The sequence below is a fragment of the Balaenoptera musculus genome, chromosome 4 (assembly GCF_009873245.2).
Source record: "Balaenoptera musculus isolate JJ_BM4_2016_0621 chromosome 4, mBalMus1.pri.v3, whole genome shotgun sequence".
Classification (NCBI taxonomy): domain Eukaryota; kingdom Metazoa; phylum Chordata; class Mammalia; order Artiodactyla; family Balaenopteridae; genus Balaenoptera; species Balaenoptera musculus.
Window position 1 is genome coordinate 120,871,313 of NC_045788.1, and position 23,451 is coordinate 120,894,763.

Below are 23,451 nucleotides of genomic sequence, written 5' to 3' on the forward strand. Positions count from 1 at the left end.
TAGGACTCTTCATTATCTGGCTTCTCTTTGTTTCTCTGCCATATCTGCTTCATCCTTCTAAATCTGGCTCCATTCATTCTGGGTTACTTTTTTCTTCCCCCAATTCTATGTTCCCATTTACCTTTGGGTTTTTGCACATTCTGTTCCTTTTGCTTAGGCATTTTTTACTTTTTCTGACTTACCCAGTTTCCTTTATATAACCTGTCTAAAGTGTCCTAATTTTTCAGATTTCCTTGTATACATTACTTCTTCTAAAAGATGTTTTCTGATAATTTATCACAACCTGTGTTGACAATGTCATAACATGTTTACAACTGTCTACTTACTTGTTTGTATCTCCATGTTGAGTGTATATATATATATATATATATATATATATATATATGTATGTTACTAAAATTAACAATGCTCTCTATAACTTATATTTTATTAGCAAACGCTACACTTTTTACATATGCAGTCAAATAATTGGAATGGTTTTTTAAATGTTTCTTAAAATTACTGTGAATAACACATGAATGGGGTTGAGAAACTTTTTGTCAAAGCTATGTCATATTGTTCTTGATAAGAGGGAACAAAGTATGAAATGAAATTACACATAATAGAAACATTATCATTTACCACTATAATTACTCTCAGCATAGCAATTGGGCGCATGAGAAAATAATAGATTATGAGACATGCTCATTGAGAACAGACTTGGGGAACTTCATAGCAAAGCTGTGGTTTTTCTGACACTGCATAATGGATTGTATCAAAACTGTGAAATGAATGAGATAAAGCAATCTTTCAGATAGGAGAATATTTGTACTCACAAGAAGCAATAAAATATTCAAGTTTTAATTTAAATCTAACTTTCTCTTCTGACTTTTACAAAATACTGTTTTATGGTGTACTTCATCAATTGCTCCAGTGATTTCTATAATGATTTTTTTTCTGAAAAAATTTTCATCCTCACCCATTTGTATGTACATACCAAAAAGGAATAAAAGTGATATACAACCAACTGAGCTCCTATTTCTACTAAAATAAAGTGAAATACCTCAAACAAGAAAAAATAACACATGAATCTGAGGGGATATATGAATAATGGGTTATACTTTAGAAATTCTGGCAGCATCAAATTCAGAAAAAGAAAAAAAAAAGATTTGACATTTTTGAGAAATAACGAATTCAGATCACAAAGATTGTAACCTACAATCCTTGCAAAACAAGCCAATTATGTGCATATGTCCAATGAAAATATCACATAAAAGACATCTCAAGTATAATCAAAACAATTAATGGAATATGAGCTAACATTTAAACATCCTTAGATTTTATGAAGAGGAATGTGTACTTTGTATCTACACCAAGTATTTCAAGTTTAAAGTAACTGTATGAATGCACTTTTGCTTCACAATTATGTATAATAATGCAGTTTTCATCGTCATACACATTTAAATATCTTTTGATTTTCTCTGTGATTTATTTTCGACCCACAAATTATTTAGTAGTGTGTAGTTTAATTTCCAATTATTTGGCGTTGTTTTAGATAGCTTATGTTTCTTATTTTTAATTTATTCCCTTGTGATAAAATATACTCTGTATTTTTCAATCTTTTGGATATACAGAGAATTGTTCTATGATAGATGTAACAGTCAATTTTGGTGATTATTAAATGTGCTCTTGAAAAGCATTTCTCTTCAGTTGAGTGTATTTTATAAATGTCAATTTGGTCAAGATAGTTGATAGAGTTTTTCAAGCCATCTGTGGGTTTTTTGATTTTTGTGTCTGTTTATATCAAAAGCTGAGAGAAGAGCGTTACAATCTCCAACTAGGTTTTGTCTGTTTTTTTAATTTAATAAATTTTGGTTTCTTTTTAAGCTCTTCTTTTTAAGCGCTGCTATTCAGGTCCAATTTATGACTGCTTTGTATTCATGATGTCTTGACTCTTTTATAAATGTCCTTCTTTATTTCTTTTTTTTAATAAATTTATTTATTTTTATTTATTTATTTTTGGCTGCCTTGGGTCTTCGTTGCTGCACACGGGCTTTCTCTAGTTACGGCAACCGGGGGCTACTCTTCGTTGCAGTGGGCGGGCTTCTCATTGTGGTGGCTTCTCTTGTTGTGGAGCACAGGCTCTAGGTGAGCAGGCTTCAGTAGTTGTGGCATATGGGCTCAGTAGTTGTGGCTTGCGGGCTTTAGAGCGCAGGCTCAGTAGTAGTGGCACACGGGCTTAGTTGCTCCACGGCATGTGGGATCTTCCCAGACCAGGGCTCAAATCCGTGTTCCCTGCATTGGGAGGTGGATTCTTAACCACTGTGCCACCAGGGAAGTCTCTCCTTCTTTATTTCTGATCGTACCTTTTGCTTGGAAGTATCTGATAGTAATATACTCATTTCATTCCTCTTAACTTCCACATGTGGTAACTCATTCTGACCTTTTACGTTCATCCTATCTGTATTTTATCTTTAAAAATGTGTCTTTTGCAGACAGCATATATTTAGGTTTTACAGTTTTATTCATTTTTAAATTGTCTTTTTTTTGAATTTTATTTTATTTTTTTGTACAGCAGGTTCTTATTAGTTGTCTATTTTATACATATTAGTGTATACATGTCAATCCCAATCTCCCAGTTCATCCCACCACCACCACCACCCCCGCTTTCCCCCGTTTGTGTCCATACATTTGTTCTCTACATCTGTGTCTCTATTTCTACCTGCAAACCGATTCATCTGTACCATTTCTTTAGATTTCACATATACACGTTAATATACGATATTTGTTTTTCTCTTTCTGACTTATTTCACCCTGTATGACAGTCTCTAGGTCCATCCACGTCTCTGCAAATGACCCAATTTCATTCCATTTTATGGCTGAGTAATATTCCATTGTGTATATGTAACATCTTCTTTATCCATTTGCCTGTCGATGGGCATTTAGGTTGTTTCCATGACCTGGCTATTGTAAATAGTACTGCAATGAATACTGGGGTGCATGTGTCTTTTTGAATTATGTTTTTCTCTGGGTGTGTGCCCAGTAGTGGGATTGCTGGATCGTATGCTACTTCTATTTTTAGTTTTTTAAGGAACCTCCATATTGTTCTCCATAGTGGCTGTATCAATTTACATTCCCACCAACAGTGCAAGAGGATTCCCTTTTCTCCACACCCTCTCCAGCATTTCTTGTGTGTAGATATTCTGATGATGCCCATTCTAACTGGTGTGAGGTGATACCTCATTGTAGTTTTGATTTGCATTTCTCTAATAATTAGTGATGTTGAGTAGCTTTTCATGTGCCTCTTGGCCATCTGTATGTCTTCTTTGAAGAAATGTCTATTTAGGTCTTCTGCCCATTATTTGATTGGGTTGTTGGTTTTTTTAATATTGAGCTGCATGAGCTATTTATACATTTTGGAGATTAATCCTTTATCCGTTGATGTCATTTGCAAATATTTTCTCCCATTCTGAGGTTTGCCTTCGTCTTGTTTTTCATTTCCTTTGCTGTGCAAAAACGTTTAAGTTTCATTAGGTCCCATTTGTTTATTTTTGTTTTTATTTCCATTACTCTAGGAGGTGGCTCAAAAAAGATCTTGCTGTGATTTATGTCAAAGAGTGTTCTTCCTATGTTTTCCTCTAAGAGATTTATAGTGTGCAGCCTTACATTTAGGTCTTTAATCCATTTTGAGTTTATTTTTGTGTATGGTTAGGGAGTGTTCTAATTTCATTATTTTACATGTAGCTGTCCAGTTTTCCCAGCACCACTTATTGAAGAGACTGCCTTTTCTCCATTGTATATCCTTGCCTCTTTTGTCAAAGATTAGTTGACCATAATTGTGTGGGTTTATCTCTGGGCTTTCCATCTTGTTCCATTGATCTATATTTCTGTTTTTGTGCCAGCACCATATTGTCTTGATTACTGTAGCTTTGTAGTATAGTCTGAAGTTAGGGAGTCTGATTCCTCCAGCTCTGTTTTTTTTCCCTCAAGATTGCTTTGACTATTCAGGTCTTTTGTGTCTCCATACAAATTTTTAAGATTTTTTGTTCTAGTTCAGTGAAAAATGCCATTGGTAATTTGACAGGGATTGAATTGAATCTTTAGATTGCTTTGGGTAGTATAGTCATTTTCACAATATTGATTCTTCCAGTCCAAGAACATGGTATATCTCTCCATCTGTTTGTGTCACCTTTGATTTCTTTCATCAGTGTCTTATAGTTTTCTAAGTATAGGTCTTTTACTTCCTTAGGTAGGTTTATTCCTAGGTATTTTATTCTTTTGGTTGCAATGGTGAATGGGATTGTTTCCTTAATTTCTCTTTCTGATATTTTGTTGTTAGTGTGTAGGAGTGTAAGAGATTTCTGTGCATTAATTTTGTATCCTGCAACTTTACCAAATTCATTGATTAGATCTAGTAGTTTTCTTGTGGCATCTTTAGGATTCTCTATGTAAGGTATCATGTCATCTGCAAACAGTGACAGTTTCACTTCTTCTTTTCCAATTTGTATTCCTTTTATTTCTTTTTCTTCTCTGATTGCCATGGCTAGGACTTCCAAAACTATGTTGAATAATAGTGGCGAGAGTCGACATTCTTGTCTTCTTCCTGATCTTATAGGAAATGCTTTCAGTTTTTCACCATTGAGAATGATGTTTGCTGTGGGTTTGTCATGTATGGCCTTTATTATATTGAGGTAAGTTCCCTCTATGCCCACTTTCTGGAGAGTTTTTTAACACAAATGGGTGTTGAATTTTGTCAAAAGCTTTTTCTGCATCTATTGAGATGATCATATGGTTTTTATTCTTCAGTTTGTTACTGTGGTGTATCACATTGATTGATTTGCATATCTTAAAGAATCCTTGTATACCTGGCATAAATCCCACTTGATTTTGGTGTATGATCCTTTTAATGTTTTGTTCGATTCTGTTTCCTAGTATTTGTTGAGGATTTTTGCATTTATATTCATCAGTGATATTAGTGTATAATTTTCTTTTTTTGTACTATCTCTGTCTGGTTTTGGTATCAGGTTGATGGTTGCCTCATTGAATGAGTTTAGGAGTGTTCCTTCCTCTGCAGTTTTTTGGAAGAGTTTGAGAAGGATGGGTGTTAGCTCTTCTCTAAATGTTTGTTAAAATTTACCTGTGAATGATCTGGTTCTGGACTTTGTTTGTTGGGAGATTTTTAATCACAGTTTCAATTTCATTACTTGTGATTGTTCTGTTCGTATTTTCTATTTCTTCCTGGTTCAGTCTTGGAAGTTTATACCTTTCTAAGAATTTGTCCATTTCTTCCAGGTTGTCCATTTTATTGGCATAGAGTTGCTTGTAGTTGTCTCTTATGATGCTTTGTATTCTGTGTTGTCCATTGTAACTTCTCCTATTCATTTCTAATTTTATTGATTTGAGTCCTCTCCCTCTTTTTTTTTTTTTGATGTGTTTGGCTAAAGGTTTATCAGTTTTGTTTATATTCTTAAAGAACCAGCTTTTAGTTTTATTGATCTTTGCTATTGTTTTCTTTGTTTCTATTTCATTTTTTTCTGCTCTGATTTTTATGATTTCTTTCCTTCTAATAATTTTGAGTTTTCTTTGTTCTTCTTTCTCTAGTTTCTTTAGGTGTAAGGTTAGATTGTTTATTTGAGATTTTTCTTGTTTCTTTAGTTAGGCTTGCATTGCTATAAACTTCCCTCTTAGAAGTGCTTTTGCTGCATCCCGTAGGTTTTGGATCATCGTGTTTTCATTGTCATTTGTCTCTAGGTATTTTTTTATTTCCTCTTTGATTTCTTCAGTGATCTCTTGGTTATTCAGTAACGTATTGTTTAGCCTCCATGTGTTTGTGTTTTTTTACTTTTTCTTCACTGTAATTTATTTCTAATCTCATAGTGTTGTGGTCGGAAAAGATGCTTGATATGATTTCAGTTTTCTTAAATTTACTAAGGGTTGATTTGTGACCCAGGATGTGATCTATCTTGGAGAATGTTCTATCTGCACTTGAGAAGAAAGTGTAAGCCACTCTTTTCAGATGGAATGTCCTATAAATATCAGTTTAAATCTGTCTGGTCTATTGTGTCATTTAAAGCTTGTGTTTCCTTATTAATTTTCTGTCTGGATGATCTGTCCATTGGTGTAAGTGAGGTGTTAAAGTCCCCCACTATTATTGTGTTACTGTCAATTACCTCTTTTATAGCTGTTAGCATTTGTGTTATGTATTGAGGTGCTCCTATGTTGGGTACATATATATTTATAATTGTTATATCTTCTTCTCGGATTGATCCCTTGATCATTATGTGGTGTCCTTCTTTGTCTCTTGTAACATTCTTTATTTTAAAGTCTATTTTGTCTGATATGAGTATTGCTACTCCAGCTTTCTTTTGATTTCCATTTGCATGGAATATCTTTTTCCTTCCCCTCACTTTCAGTCTGTATGTGTCCCTAGGTCTGAAGTGAGTCTCTTGTAGACAGCGTATATATGGGTCTCATTTTTCTATCCATTTAGCGAGCCTGTGTCTTTTGGTTGGAGCATTTAATCCATTCACGTTTAAGGTAATTATCAATATGTATGTTCCTATAACCATTTTCTTAATTGTTTTGTGTTTTGTTTTGTAGGTCCTGTTTTCTCTGTGTTTCCCACTTAGAGAAGTTCCTTTAGCTTTGTTGTAGAGCCAGTTTGGTGGTGCTGAATTCTCTTAGCTTTTGCTTGCCTGTAAAGCTTTTGATTTCTCCATCGAATCTGAATGAGATCCTTGCCAAGTAGAATAATATTGGTTGTAGGTTCTTTCCTTTTATCACTTTAAATATATCATGCCACTCCCTTCTGGCTTGTAGATTTTTGCTGAGAAATTCAGCTGTTACCTTACAGAGTTCCCTGGTATTTATTTGTCTTTTTCCCTTGTTGCTTTTAATAATTTTTGTCTTTAATAATTTTGTCAATTTGATACTATGTATCTGCATGTTTCTACTTGTGCTTATCCTGCCTGAGACTCTGCACTTCCTGGACTTGTGGGCTATTTCCTTTCCCATGTTAGGGAAGTTTTCAACTATAAATCTCTTCAAAGATCTGCTTGGGTCCTTTCTCTCTCTCTTCTCCTTCTGGGACCCCTATAATGCGAATGTTGGTGGATTTAATGTTGTCCTAGAGGTCTCTTAGGCTGTAATTCATTTCTTCTGATTCTTTTTCTTTATTCTGTTCTGCAGCAGTGAATTCCAACATTCTGTCTTCCAGTCACTTATCTGTTCTTCTGCCTCATTTAGTCTGCTATTGATTCCTTCTAGTGTAGTTTCAATTCAGTTATTGTATGTTCATCTCGTTTGTTTGTTTTTTAATTCTTGTAGGGTTTGTTCTTATAATTCTGCTAGGTCTTTGTTAAACATTTCTTGCATCTTCGAGATCTTTGCCTCCATTCTTTTTCCGAGGTCCTGGATCATCTTCACTATCATTATTCTGATTCTTTTTCTGGAGGTTGCCTAATTCCGCTTCATTTTATTGTTCTTCTCTGGGTTTTTATCTTGTTCCTTCATCTGGTACATAGCCCTCTGCCTTTTCATTTGTCTATCTTCCTGTGAATGTGGTTTTTGTTCCACAGGCTGCAGGGATTGTAGTTCTTCTTGCTTCTGCTGTCTTCCCTCTGGTGGATGAAGCTATCTAAGAGGCTTGTGCTAGCTTCGTGTTGGGGGACTGGTGGTGTGCAAGAGCTGGGTGTTGCTCTGGTGGACAGAGCTCAGTAAAACTTTAATCTGCTTGTCTGCTGATGGGTGAGGCTGAGTTCCCTCCCTGTTGTTTGTTTGACCTGATGTGACCCAGCACTGGAAGCTACAGGCTCTTTGGTGGGGCTAATGGTGGAATACAGGAGGGCTCATGCCAAGGAGTACTTTGCAGAACTTCTGCTGCCAGTGTCCTGGTCCCTGCTGTGAGCCATGGCCACCCATCTCTGCAGGAGACCCTCCAACACTAGCAGGTAGGTCTGGTTCAGTCTCCTATGGGGTCACTGCTCCTTCCCCCTGGGTTCTGATGTGCATACTACTTTGTGTGTGCCCTCCAAGAGTGGAGTCTCTGTTCCCCCCAGTCCTGTCAAAGTCCTGCAGTGAATCCCGCTAGCCTTCAAAGTCTGATTCTCTGGGATTCCTCCGCCCTTTGCCAGACCTCCATGTTGGGAAGCCCGACGTGGGGCTCAGAACCTTCACTTCTGTGGGTGGACGTCCTGTGGTATAATTGTTTCTCCAGTTTGTGAGTCACCCCCAGTGTTATGGATTTTGATTTATTGTGATTGCAACCCTCCTACTGTCTCACTGCAGCTTCTCCTTTGTCTTTGGATGTGGGGTATCTTTTTTGGTGAGTTCCAGTGTCTTCCTGTCAATGATTGTTCAACAGTTAGTTGTGATTCTGGTGCTCTCGCACGAGGGAGTGAAGCCATGTCCTTCTACTCCACCATCTTGAACCAGTCTCCTAAATTCTTTGTCTTTTAATGAGTGTTTAGTCCATTATCATTTAAAGTAATAATCCTTTTGGCTGGATTATGTCTAGCATTTTCTTTTTTTCTTATTACCACTCTGCTTTTAGTTTCAATTTTCTTCCTCCCCAGCCTTCATTTGAATAATTGAGTATTTCATTAGAATCATATTTTATCTCTTGGCATTTTAGCATTTATCTATTTGCATTATTTTAGTTGTTGCTTTGGGATTATAATACACATTTATAACTTTTCACTGTCTACTTAAAGTTAATATTGTAAAACATCATGGAAAATGTAGAAGATGTACTGTGTTGTAGGACCATTTACCACCTCTGTCATTTTTGTACCATTATCATATGTTTGAAACCTCTATTCATCATAAACCTCACAAGATAATGTTGTAGTTTTTCTTTAAACAGTCATTATTTTAAGAAATACACAATAAAAACATAGTTTTTATTTTTACTCAAATATTTTACGTTTCTTGTGCTCTTCATTCTCTCCTGAATATCCAAGTATCCATTTTGTATAATTTCCCTTTTGCTTAAGATAATTCTTTTTATAGTTTTATTATGCAAGTTTTCTTTTCTTATATTTTAAAATGTCTCTTTCACCTACTTTCTTCAATTTTAGAATTGTCCATTGTATATAGAGTTGTATTTTATTGTTCTGTTTTGACTTGGGTCTATTTGCTTTTTCCTTTTTAGCAGTTTATAGATATCATTCTACTGTTTCCTAGTATCCATTGTTTCTGATAAAAATTGTCCAGCTATGCAAATTGCTCTTGCCCTGTATACATTGGATTATCTTTCTCAGCCCCCTTTCAAGATATAATCTTTGTTTTTGGGTTTCAGAAATTTGCCTATAATGTGCTTGGTAGGATTTTCTTTCTTTTTGATTATGCTCCTCTTATCTTCTTCATGGTCTAAATTTACATCTTTCAAAAATCTTGGGTACATGCTGGACAATATCTCTTAAAATAATTTCCCTTAGTGTTTTATTTCTCCTGCTCTTCTAGGTCTCCAGTTACAACTCTGTTAAGTACATTTATGTTGCCTCACAAGGCCCTGATATTCTCTTCATTATTTTTTCCAATCTTATTTCTTTTTTATTCTTCATATTGGATAACTATTTTATTTTTCTATTTTCTATCCCTCACTTAATTTTCTGTCACCTCCAATCTTATGTTAAGGCTCTCCCAGTGATGTTTTATTACAGTTTCCTATATTGTATCTTTCACTTCTTTAATTTCTGTTTTTCCTATATAAAATTTTTTCCTTTATCTCCTTGAGCACAGATATAGTAGTATCTGGTGTGTTAATTCCAACATCAAAGTCACTTCTGGATTGGTCTCCATTCATTACCCTTTTACTTCAGTATGGATCACATTTGCTGTTTTTCATATACATAGTCATTTTGGATTCTATCCTAGATATTATGAATTATACAGTTTGGAGAATTTGTATTCTGTTATGTTTCCCAAAGATAATAGGTTGCACTCAGCCTCAAAACTAAAATCATCAGGTCAGTTATTTTAGCCTGACCTGGGCTGCTAAGAATGTATCTGTGAATGCATAGTTCAGAGACAAGCCAGAGATTTTGGCAGGGTCTATGCAAAGAATTAGGTTCTCTCTACAGTTCTCTCCTTGCTAAGATTTGTTGTTTGTGTGTACATTCTTAACTCTTTGAAGACTTGGTTCTTCAAAGAAGACTACAGGATATCTATTTGGGATTTGACCAGCCCATAGAGTAAAACTGGAACCTGCCTTTGGGTAAAAATGAGTACAAATTACTTACCTAGTACTTTTTTTTTTCTCGTACAGTGCAACACTCCTCCAATATCTGCCCGCTTTCGTTCAGTCTCCAGTGCTATCAATGCCTTGTGTGTTTTCATTGCTTTTAGTTATTTTCAGGAGGACTGGTTGTTCTAATAGCAGCTACTCAATTATCAGCCTGAAAATACATCTTTAATTGTATGGCAGGAGTGGGTCTTTTTTCCAAAATGTTCTAAAATAGTTAATTTTCTTGTATGTCTTCCATATTAGTAACTGTTATTCTGTATACAACACTTGGAGTGCTATCTTATTGCTCTGATATCCTATTTTGGTGTTGACAGCATTTATTGAATACCTTAGTAACAATTGGCCAAAATATCCTGAACTTGCAGTGTTTTAATTTCATTTTATTTGAACCCTGTAGGCATAACACAATACAGATATGACTGCATTTTTTTCATTTCTGCATTAACTTATGTAGTAAAAGCCAGCTGCTTCAAGGTGAGGTTTTTGCTAAAATATTTATGAAAGTCATATTATTCCAGAGTCCATTACAATAAAGGATGCAGCTGGATCATAGGTTTCAAGATAAAACTTTTCCTGCCTAAAGCAGTTTTTAAACTCCAGGACTGACTAAAATAAGATGATCACCATTTCTAAAACATATTTACCAGAGACCTTCAAGATGGTGGAGGAGTAAGACGTGGAGATCACCTTCTTGCCCACAAATACATGAGAAATACATCTACATGTGGAACAACTCCTATGTAACACCTACTGAATGCTGGCAGAAGACCTCAGACTTCCCAAAAGATGCCCTCAGGTGACCTACAAACAGAAGCAGGGCCAAATCCAAAGTATAACCCCAGGAGCTGTGTGAACAAAGAAGAGAAAGGGAAATTTCTCCCAGCAGCCTCAGGAGCAGTGCATTAAAGCTCCACAATCGACTTGATGTACCCTGCATCTGTGGAATACCTAGATAGACAACAAATCATCCCAAAATTGAGGTGGTCGACTTTCGGAGCAACTGTAGACTTGGGGTTTGCTTTCTGCATCTAATTTGTTTCTGGTTTTATGTTTACCTTAGTTTAGCATTTAGAGTTTATTATCCTTGGTAGATTTGTTTATTGATTTGGTTGCTCCTTTCCTTTTTTTTTTTCCTTTTGCTCTTTTTGTGAGTGTGTATGTGTATGCTTCTTTGTGTGATTTTGTCTGTATAGCTTTACTTTTACCATGTGTCCTACAGTTCTGTCTGTCCTTTTTTTTTTTTTTTTGTATAATTTTTAGTGCTTGTTATAATTAGTGGATTTATTTTTTAGTTTGGGTGCTCTTTATCTTTTTTTCTTTTTTTATTTATTTTTATTTTTTATTTATTTTTTATTTTTTTATTTTAATATTTTTATTTTATTTTATTTTTCTCTTTCGTTCTATCTTTATTTTTTCTCCATTTTCTTCTGATCCATGTGGCTAACAGAGTCTTGGTGCTCCAGCCAGCTGTCAGGCCTGTGCCTCTGAGGGGGGAGAGCCGAGTTCAGGACATTGGTCCATCAGAGACCTCCTGGCTCCACATAATATCAAACAGCAAAAGCTCTCCCAGAGATCTCCATCTCAACGCTAAGACCCAGATCCACTTGTCGACCAGCAGGGTACAGTGCTGGACACCCTATGCCAAACAACTAGCAAGACAGGAAACAACCCCACCCATTAGCAGAGAGGCTGCCCAAAATCATAATAAGGTCACAGACACCCCAAACCCCACCACCGGACGTGGTCCTCCCCACCAGAAAGAAAAGATCCAGCCTCATCCACCAGAACATAGGCACTAATACCCTCCACAAGGAATCCTATACAACCTGCTGAACCAACCTTAGCCACTGGGAGCAGACACCAAAAACAACGGGAAATATGAACCTACAGCCTTCGAAAAGGAGACCCCAAACACACTAAGTTAAGCAAAATGAGAAGACAGAGAAACACACAGCAGATGAAGGAGTAAGGTAAAAACTCACCACACCAAACAAATGAAGAAGAAATAGGCAGTCTATGTGAAAAAAGAATTCAGAGTAATGTTAGTAAAGATGATCCTAAATCTTGAAAATAGAATGGAGAAAAGGCAAGAAACGTTTAACAAGGACCTAGAAGAACTAAAGAGCAAACAAACAATGATGAACAACACAATAAATGAAATTAAAAATTCTCTAGAAGGAATCAATAACAAAATAACTGAGGCAGAAGAACGAATAAGTGACCTGCAAGATAACACAGTGGAAATAACTACCACAGAGCAGAATAAAGAATGAAAAGAATTGAGAACAGTCCCAGAGACCTCCAGGACAGCATTAAATGCACCAATATTTGAATTACAAGGGTCCCAGAAGAAGAAGAGAAAAAGAAAGGGACTGAGAAAATATTTTAAGAGATTATAGTTGAAAACTTCCCTAATATGGGAAAGGAAATAGTTAATCAAGTCCAGGAAGCACAGAGAGTCCCATACAGGATAAACCCAAGGAGAAACACGCCAAGACACATATTAATCAAACTATCAAAAATTAAATAGAAAGATAAAATATTAAAAGCAGCAAGGGAAAAACAACAAATAACATACAAGGGAATCCCCATAAGGTTAACAGTTGATCTTTCAGCGGGAACTCTGCAAGCCAGAAGGGAGTGGCAGGACACATTTAAAGTGATGAAATAGAAAAACCTACAGCCAAGATTATCTGTTTTATTCTGCTCAGGCTACTATAGCAAAATACCACAGACTAGGTAGCTTATAAACAACAAAAATTTATTTCTTACAGTTCTGGAGGCTAGAAGTCTGAGATCAGGGTGCCAACATGGTCAGGTTGAGGCCTCTCTTCTGGGTCACAGACTTTTCCTTGTATCCTCACATGGAAGAAGGGGCTAGGGATTTCCTTGGAACCTCTTTTATAAGGGCACTTATCTTCTTAGGGCACCTTCCAAAGGCCTCATATTCCAGTACCATCACATTACATTAGGATTCCAACATGTGAATTTTGGAAGGACACAAACACTCAGACCATATCATTATCTTTAAATGAATGTGATTGCTACCTCAAAGAAAATAAATATTTTATTAAAATTCAGAATTAGATTTCAGTATTCCATTGAAAAATAAACAGATCTTTTATGCTAGAACTATTTTCTTTGTCCTTAATAGCATAGCAACATTGAAAGTAAGGAAGAATCTTTTTTTAAAATTTTTTTTAATTGAAGTATAGTTGGTTTACAATGTTATGTTAATTACTGCTGTACAGCAAAGTGATTCAGTTATATATATAAAATATAGTTCTCTGTGCTATACAATAGGACTTGTTGTTTATCCATTCTATGTATAAAAGTCTACATCAGCTAACCACAACCTCCCACCCCATCCCTCCCCCGACCCCCTCCCCCTTGGCAACTACCAGTCTGTTCTCTATGTCCGTGATTCTCTTTCTGTTTCATAGATAGGTTCATCTGTGTCATATTTTAGATTCCACATATAAATGATATCATATGGTATTTGTCTTTCTGACTTACTTCACTTAGTATGATAATCTCTAGTTGTATCCATGTTGCTACAAATGGCATTATTTTCTTCTTTTTTTGATGGCTGAGTAGTATTCAAGGAAGAATCATTTTGAGGAACAAAAAATAGTTTCTCATTAGACACATAGTCCCACGAGATAAAATTTAAGAAAAATAAAGTAAAATGGTACACTGTATCTTATTTAAGTGCAATAATGCTTTACTTGTAAAGCATGTAATCTTTTTACAAGTAAAAAGATTTACTTGTCAACTTGCATGCCGATTATTTGTCTACAAAATGGACACTCATTGTAGTCTCAATCAGGAGATGAAAACAACAGAATTTGGAAATAAAAAATATAAATTCAATTCCCTTGTATTTTCTCCCATGCCATAGACGTAAAATGCTTTTTATATTCAATTCTATCCTAAAAATTTGCTAGTTTTACCCAAACCCAAGTTACTAGTCAGTTGAAGATTGGCATATGTAATTATGCAGTTGCTTACAGATTTTAGTTATCAATTAAGTTATCTATCAATTATTGATTTTTAATTACAATGTCACTCAAATTTTGAATTATAAATATAAAAAAGAGTTTGTCAAATTATAAGGGAAAATGGGCATTATGAAACCATAAAGGAATCCTTTAGAAATTTTTATCTGCAATAAAAATTTCAATAGACCTTTGTCTGACGAGAAAACAATGGCAAGAAGAGAAATATTAAAAAGTAATGCTTTGGCACTAGAACTTTTGCTTAATGATGCAAATAACATGTTTAAAATGAATAAAATAAGTTCTGCCATAAATTGTTCAGTAGAGTCTCACATTCAAGAGTAAGTCTTTATATGTCACCACTGTTGTTAAGAAAGATATGAAAATATAAGTATTGGAATCATAGTTAGATAGCTTGATTAAAAGCTATGCAAGCAGCAGAACAGCTAAACTGATCCATGGGGGCAAAGGGTATTTACTGTGAAATTTTTTTGTTACTGAATCAGACCAGATTTTTATCAATGAATACTTTTAAGCTGATTTCAAATTCATGGAAAATTTTAATGTCTTCTGGGAAGAGGAAGGAAAGAAAACTCAGAGAGAGACGGAGAAAAATCAAGAAAAAAAAAATACAAAGGCAAAATTGTTTTGTGATGCAGAAGTTTTTTCAGATCTTGTCTTCTCCAATACTTTAATGGAGTATTACCTTTGTAATTTTGCAAACTTTCCTGCCAAACTAGTTGCCATGAAAGTTCAATAAATACTCTTATCTTCTGAAAAGTTAGTCAAGTAAACAGAGCCACAAGGAGGACTAGAAACAGGTATGAGAAGATTTATGACGAAAGGGCTGATGGTTTACATCATAAAAATATTTCCCACAGTGAAAGGTGTGTTGTGAGTGTTCCTCTTCACTGTCAAAATATAAGAATGTCTTGGAAAAAAGGAGATTTTTCCTATTAGATTATTTTTTCAAATACAAAGCAACAAATGGTAACTAAGTGAGAGCCAAAAAGTTAAGTGAAATTTGCAAAAAGAGACTATAAGACTACAGATTATGGCTACTTTCTTGCTGGTTCCATTTTCTTGTTTAAAAATATTAAGATCAATGCCTTAATATTTTCATTACATTTAGGGAATAAAACCCAAATTAGTTAAACCAAAATTAACGTACGCAAACAAGACATTCGATTTGTATGTATTTCTATTTCCAACATTCTAAAGTACTTTCTTATACTAAACCCCTAACAGAAAATAACTATAAAGGCTGGGTAAAATACATAAAACAATTGTTGAAATGTACTGGAGAACAACAAAGTAAGATAGGATGCGATGGATGAAAAATTTCACAGACAAGCAAGGCACAAGAAAGTGAGCATCAGATTTGCCTCTGCTGTATCCCTCAGTTGATTTTCTAATTTACAGTGCAGGGAATAAAAGTTGAGGATAAAACTAGGTCAGTGACTTGCAAGGGTCATGCTGAGATGGGGAGGATGAGTTGGAATTCGGGCTGCCTAAAAGATTGGGACTTAAATTTCAAATTAAGCAAGGCTAAAATTCTGCATGCAATATTCCCTCAAGGCATTTGCCAAATTCTAATCTCTCAGTGCTCAGGTTGAAATGTCCAGACCCAAAGCAAAAAAACAAACAAATAAACAAGCAAACTGGGTAGCTAACAAGCTGAGAGTGATTTCAGTAATCTGTCATGGAGAGACAAAAGTTTGAGTTTAAAACTCAAAACTTACAGGAGCTGTGGTAAAAATCTCAGACAGTATTTGAGACCCAAGAAGGCTAACCTTAAGGGATTGTTGATTAGCTACATATGGTCATAGAACAATCTGGAACAACCTGGATTAGTCATATTATCTATGAGAATAATTACAAAATATGCATGTACATAATTATCTATAAATGATAAAATAGTAATGTTTTAATAGAATTATAGAAAAATTAAAAAGTTGTAGTGTTCAATTTATTATTCTCCACAGCTATAATTCAAATTGTTTTTCAGGACAAATAATGGAAAATAACAAAATAACACAAAGTTATCACCATTCAGAGAAAAGCTATTGTGTTTTTTCCTTAAAAATTAAGTATATGCATTTTGAAACAATTCACATATTGTATAAGTATTGCAATATACTCTCTATTACAAACTCAATTTTTACATTAAAATCATAGTGAAACAAAACTCTAGATATAATTATGTTGACATAAACAATATACAAATCATACCAAATACCTAATGCTGGCATAAACAGTATGTTCATAAATGCTTAGACAAGTAAAATAAGAATGACTATTCGAAATAATAAATAACACAGAAAATCTAGGAAACTAGCTAAGAATATGAAATAACATTTATTGTAAAATTTTATTTTCAACTATCGATTATCTCTAAGAATGTGGAACTGGAAGTTCATCCAAAAAAATACTCCACCAGCGATGCCAAAAATTATTTATCCAATAGTTAAAGATTCTTTCCTATATTTTACAAGGATGCTCTATATCTGCAAGAGGGACTATAATTATTCTTTGTTAGTTCTTGTGCTACAGTTTGAAGTTACTTAATGAAATTGCCAAGATATAAAAAGCCACATTTAATAACCCAGAAGTGTGAAAGTGATTAAAGTATGTGTAATATAAACATGTAAATAATTCATTTCATTATAGTTAAGTCGCATTTTACCTAACCATAAACTATACAGGTCATGGGAAACAATATGAAGTCGAGTAGGAAGGACTCAAAAATTAGATCATGGGCTTGTGTTCTAAAACAAATTAAATGAAATTAGCATTTATAACTATGGAATGAATAAGGGTGAATAATTTTGTTTATTTTAAACTTTATTTAAAAAGTAATCATCATGAAAAGACGCTCAACATCACTAATTATTAGAGAAATGCAAATCAAAATTACAATAAGGTATCACCTCACACCAGTTAGAATGGCCATGATCAAAAAATCCACAAAACAATAAATGCTGGAGAGGGTGTGGAGAAAAGGGAACCCTTCTACACTGTTGGTGGCAATGTAAATTGGTATAGCCACTAGGAGAACAGTATGGAGGTTCCTTAAAAAACTAAAAATAGAACTATATTATGACTCAGCAATCCCACTCCTGGGCATATACCTAGAGAAAACCATAATTTGAAAAGATACATGCACTCCAGTGTTCATTGCAGCACTATTTACAATAGCCAGGACATGCAAGCAACCTAAATGTCCATCAACAGAGGAATGGACAAAGAAGATGTGGTACATACATACAATGGAATATTACTCAGCCATAAAAATAACAAAATAATGCCATTTGCAGCAACATGGATGGACCTAGAGATTGTCATACTGAGTGAAGTAAGTCAGACAGAGAAAGACAAATATATGCTATCACTTATATGTGGAATCTAAAAAAAAGTGTACAAATAAACTTATTTACAAAACAGAAGTAGAGTCACAGATGTAGAAAACAAACTTATGGTTACTGGGTAGAAGAGATGGGGGAGGGATAAATTGGTAGATTGGGATTGACATATTCACACTATATAAAATAGATAACTAATAAGGACCTACTGTATAGCATAGGGAAATCTACTCAACACTCTGTAACGGAAAAGAATAAGGGAAAAGAATCTAAAAAATGTTTATATATGTATATGTACAACCGATTCACTTTGCTGTACACCTGAAACCAACACAACATTGTAAATCAACTATACTCCAATAAAAATTTTAAAAAAGAAAGTTAATCATCTAAAATTCACAGAATATCCATGATGGGGTAATATAAATGCTACCCATAGAGCATTGAGTGCTTGTTAAAGGTTGGCTGCAAGCTAAGTAAAACCAGTGAAAGTCAGTGTTTAGAAACAAGTATAGTACATTGCAGTAACACTTTCTTTGTGTGTAGGACAAAACTATCATATATTTTTAAAGAAAGTCTTTCACCACAGAGAGTTTGAGATGTGCTGAGATACAACCCAAATGGTGGCTACAGTAGCAAGACATAAAAATGAGGGGATGGGATGAGGAATGGTTGAAATACTACTAATAATAAAAATATATTTATTATTGCTTTTACAATATGAAGTCATTGTGCTAAGAAATTTACAAAGATTTATACTTTTAGTTTATTCTCAAACAATAATTTAGTATTATTATAACTTAAATATGCAGAAACTGTGGTGCCAAAATATTAAATAATATATATGATATAGAGAGAGCAAAACACTGAATACAGATTTAGACCAAAATCTGGTAGTTAATCACTTTTCTATACTGAGTCTTTCCCAAGAGCAACAACAGGCATTATAATGACATCTCAGATGATATTTCTAAGCGCAGTATTACCAACTACCAAGTTTTACATAACCTGGTCTATAATCAGAGTATTCGCAACTGTAACATAAAGAGAAAAATGAGCCAAAACCTATTATTTCTTCAGTTCTTTCAGTATATGTCAGACAGTGGGCCAGATGTTTTCGCAAATATTATTTAACTTGATCAGCTAACAGTAAGTCCAATACAGTATAAATGTTTAGGGCAACTTTGATGCCGAAAATTAAATCTAAGTCATCATGTGTTCAACAAATAGTTAACAGTTTACCTCTCCAAATGTGATGCAGGATTTCTTCTATGAAATCAATTAAACTCTGATAGCATGGAGATGGGAAAGGATTTATGGAAATCAGAATATATTCATTTGAGATATAAAGAAAATGCAAACGTTTAACAGGCATCTTGACCTTGGGCTTGCCAGCTTCCAGAAATGTGAAAAATAAGGCTCTGTTGTTTAAGCAACCCAGTCTTTATAGCCTCTAGTTATAGCAGCCTGAACTAAGAGAATTCTAGATGCCGTTTTCAAGCTTATCCGAAATGTGCCAAACATCTTATGGACAGCAGATGACATTTGTTTTCTGGTTTTTGTTTTTAATTTAAAATTAGCTCCCTAGTCATATGAACACTGCATCTTTTTCCTTATAGTAATTATAAAACACTTAATTTTCTATAATTCAATCCTAAGGGATTAGTATCCAAGGAGAGAATTAGACCACACTCTGTGGTTTAATTTTTTTTCTCTTCACCAATATAAACTTAGAACCCTTGATAATTTCATTATTTTCTGCTTAATCTTCAACCGGTATGCTATTGACATTTCGATAATAATATCTCTCTGTGTTACACTGTTCTAAGCATTTCAGAAAATTTAACTTCCCTGGATCCCATTTGCAAAACATCAGTAGTGCACTTTCTGTTTCCAGGGACTTAGACAAAAAAAAAAAAATCCCTCCATTTTTCCAACATATTTCTCCCTCCCCATGTCCTCAAGTCCATTCTTTACATCTCCATCTTTATTCCTTTCCTGCCCCTAGGTTCTTCAGAACCACTTTTTTTTTTCTTTTTAGATTCCATGTATATGTGTTAGCATATGTATTTGTTTTTCTGACTTACTTCACTCTGTATGACAGTCTCTAGGTCCATCCACCTCATTACAAATAACTCAGTTTCATTTTTTTTATGGCTGAGTAATATTCCATTGTGTATATGTGCCACATATTCTTTATCCATTCATCTGCCAATGGACACTTAGGTTGCTTCCATGTCCAGGCTATTGTAAATAGAGCTGCAATGAACATTTTGGTACATGACTCTTTTTGAATTACGGTTTTCTCAGGGTGTATGCCCAGTAGTGGGATTGCTGGGTCTCATGGTAGTTCTATTTTTAGTTTTTTAAGGAACCTCCATACTGTTCTCCATAATGGTTGTATCAATTTACATTCCCACGAACAGTGCAAGAGGGTTCCCTTTTCTCCAAACCCTCTCCAGCATTTACTGTTTGTAGATTTTTTGATGATGGCCATTCTGACTGGTGTGAGGTGCTACCTCATTGTAGTTTTGATTTGCATTTCTCTAATAATTAGTGATATTGAGCATCCTTTCATGTGTTTGTTGGCAATCTGTATATCTTCTTTGGAGAAATGTCTATTTAGGTCTACTGCGATTTTTGGATTGGGTTGTTTGTTTTTTTAGTATTGAGCTGCATGAGCTGCTTGTATATTTTGGAGATTAATCCTTTGTTAGTTACTTCATTTGCAAATATTTTCTCCCATCCTGAGGGTTGTCTTTTCGTCTTGTTTTTGGTTTCCTTTGCTGTGCAAAAGCTTTGAAGTTTCATTAGGTCCCATTTCTTTATTTTTGTTTATTTTTGTTTTTAGTTCCATTTCTCTAGGAGGTGGGTCAAAAAGGATCTTGCTGTTATTTATGTCATAAAGTGTTCTGCCTATGTTTTCCTCTAAGAGTTTTATAGTGTCTGGCCTTACATTTAGATCTTTAATCCATTTTGAGTTTATTTTTGTGTATGGTGTTAGGGAGTGTTCTAATTTCATTCTTCTACATGTAGCTGTCCAGTTTTCCCAGCACCACTTATTGAAGAGGCTCTCTTTTCTCCATTGTATATTCTTGCCTCCTTTATCAAAGATAAGGTGACCATATGTGCGTGGGTTTATCTCTGGGCTTTCTGTCCTGTTCCATTTCATCTCTATTTCTCTTTTTTTGCCAGTACCATACTGTCTTGATTAGTGTAGCTTTGTAGTATAGTCTGAAGTCAGGGAAGCTGATTCCTCCAGCTCCGGTTTTCTTTTTCAAGATTGCTTTGGCTATTCGGGGTCTTTGGTGTTTCCATACAAATTGTGCAATTTTTTGTTCTAGTTCTGTGCAAAATGCCACTGGTAGTTTGATAGGGATTGCATTGAATCTGTAGATTGCTTTTGGTAGTATACTCATTTTCACAGTATTGATTCTTCCCTTCCTAGAACATGGCATATCTCTCCATCTGTTTGTATCATCTTTAATTTCTTTCATCAGTGTCTTATAGTTTTCTGCATACAGGTCTTTTGTCTCCTTAGGTAGCTTTATTCCTAGGTATTTTATTCTTTTTGTTGCAACAGTAAATGGGAGTGTTTCCTTAATTTCTCTTTCAGAATTTTCATAATTAGTGTATAAGAATGCAAGAGATTTCTGTGCATTTATTTTGTATCCTGCTAATTTACCAAATTCATTCGTTAGCTCTAGCAGTTTTCTCGTAGCATCTTTAGGAGTCTGTATGTATAGTATCATGTCATCTGCAAACAGTGACAGTTTTACCCCTTCTTTTCTGATTTGGATTCCGTTTATTTCTGTTTCTTCTCTGATTGCCATAGCTAAAATTTCCACAACTATGTTGAGTTATAGTGGTGAGAGTGGGCAACCTTGTTTTGTTCCTGGTCTTAGAGGAAATGGTTTCCGTTTTTCATCATTAAGAATGATGTTTGCTGTGGGTTTGTCTTATATGGCCTTATTATGTTGAGGTAAGTTCCCTCTGTGCCCACTTCCTGGAGAGTTTCGATCTTAACTGGGTGTTGAGTTTTGTTAAAAGCTTTTTCTGCATCTATTGAGATGATCATATGGTTTTTCTCCTTCAGTTTTTTAATGTGGTTTATCACATTGATTGATTGGCGTATATTGAAGAATTCTTGCATACCTGGGTTAAACCCCAACTGATCATGGTGTGTGAACCTTTTAATGTGCTGTTGGATTCTGTTTGCTAGTATTTTGTTGAGGATTTTTGCATTTTGTTGAGGATTTTTGCAGTAATCAGTGATACTGGCCTGTAGTTTTCTTTCTTTGTAATATCTTTGTCAGGTTTTGGTATCAGGGTGATGGTGGCCTCGTAGCATGAGTTTAGGAGTGTTCCTCCGTCTGCTACATTTTGGAAGAGTTTCAGAAGGATAGGTGTTATCTCTGCTGTAAATGTTTGATAGAATTCACCTGTGAATCCATCTGGTCCTGTGCGTTTGTTTGTTGGAAGATTTTTAATCACAGTTTTCAATTTCAGTGCTTGTGATTGGTCTGTTTATATTTTCTATTTCTTCCTGGTTCAGTCTCGGAAGGTTGTGCTTTTCTATGAATTTGTCCATTTCTTCCAGGTTGTCCATTTTATTGGCATATAGTTGCTTGTAGTAATCTCTCATGATCCTTTGTATTTCTGCAGTGTCAGTTGTTACTTCTCCGTTTTCAGTTCTAATTCTATTGATTTGAGTCTTCTCCCTTATTTTCTTGATTAGTCTGGCTAATGGTTTATCAATTTTTTTCATTTTCTCAAAGAAAGAACCAGCTTTTAGTTTTATTGATGTTTGCTATTGTTTCCTTCATTTCTTTTTCATTTATTTCTGATCTGATATTTATGATGTCTTTCCACCTGCTAACTTTGGGGGTTTTTTGTACTTCTTTCTCTAATTTCTTTAGGTGTAAGGTGAGGTTGTTTATTTGAGGTGTTTCTTGTTTCTTGAGGTAGGATTGTATTGCTATAAACTTCCCTCTTAGAACTGTTTTTGCTACATCCCATAGGTTTTGGGCCATCCTGCTTTCATTGTCATTTGTTTCTAGTTATTTTTTTGATTTCCTCTTTGATTTCTTCATTGATCTCTTGGTTATTTAGTATCATATTATTTAGCCTCCATGTTTTTGTATTTTTTACAGTTTTTTGCATGTAATTGATATCTAGTCTCATAGTATTGTGGTCTGAAAAGATACTTGGTATGATTTCAATTTTCTTAAGTTTACCAAGGCTTGATTTGTGACCCAAGATATGATCTATCCTGGAGAATGTTCCATTAGTACTTGAGAAGAAAGTGTATTATATGCTTTTGGGATGGAATGCTCTATAATTATCAATTAAGTCCATCTGGTTTAATGTATCATTTAAAGCTTCTGTTTCCTTATTTATTTTCATTTTGTTTGAGCTGTCCATTGGTGAAAGTGGGGTGTTAAAGTCCCCTACTATTATTGTGTTACTGTCAATTTCCCGTTTTATGGCTGTTAGCATTTGACTTATGTATTGAGGTGCTCCTATGTTGAGCACATAAATATTTACAGTTGTGATATCTTCTTCTTGGATTGATCCCTTGATCATTATGTACTGTCCTTTGTCTCTTGTAATGGTCTTCTTTTAAAGTCTATTTTGTCTGATATGAGAATTGCTACTCCAGCTTTGTTTTGATTTCCATTTGCATGGAATATCTTTTTCCATCCTCTCACTTTCAGTCTGTATGTGTCCCTAAGTCTGAACTGGGCTCTTATAGAAAGCATATATACAGGTCTTGTTTTTGTATCCATTCAGCCAGTCTATGGCTTTTGGTTGGAGCATTTAATCCTTTTACATTTAAGGTAATTATCGATATGTATGTTCCTAT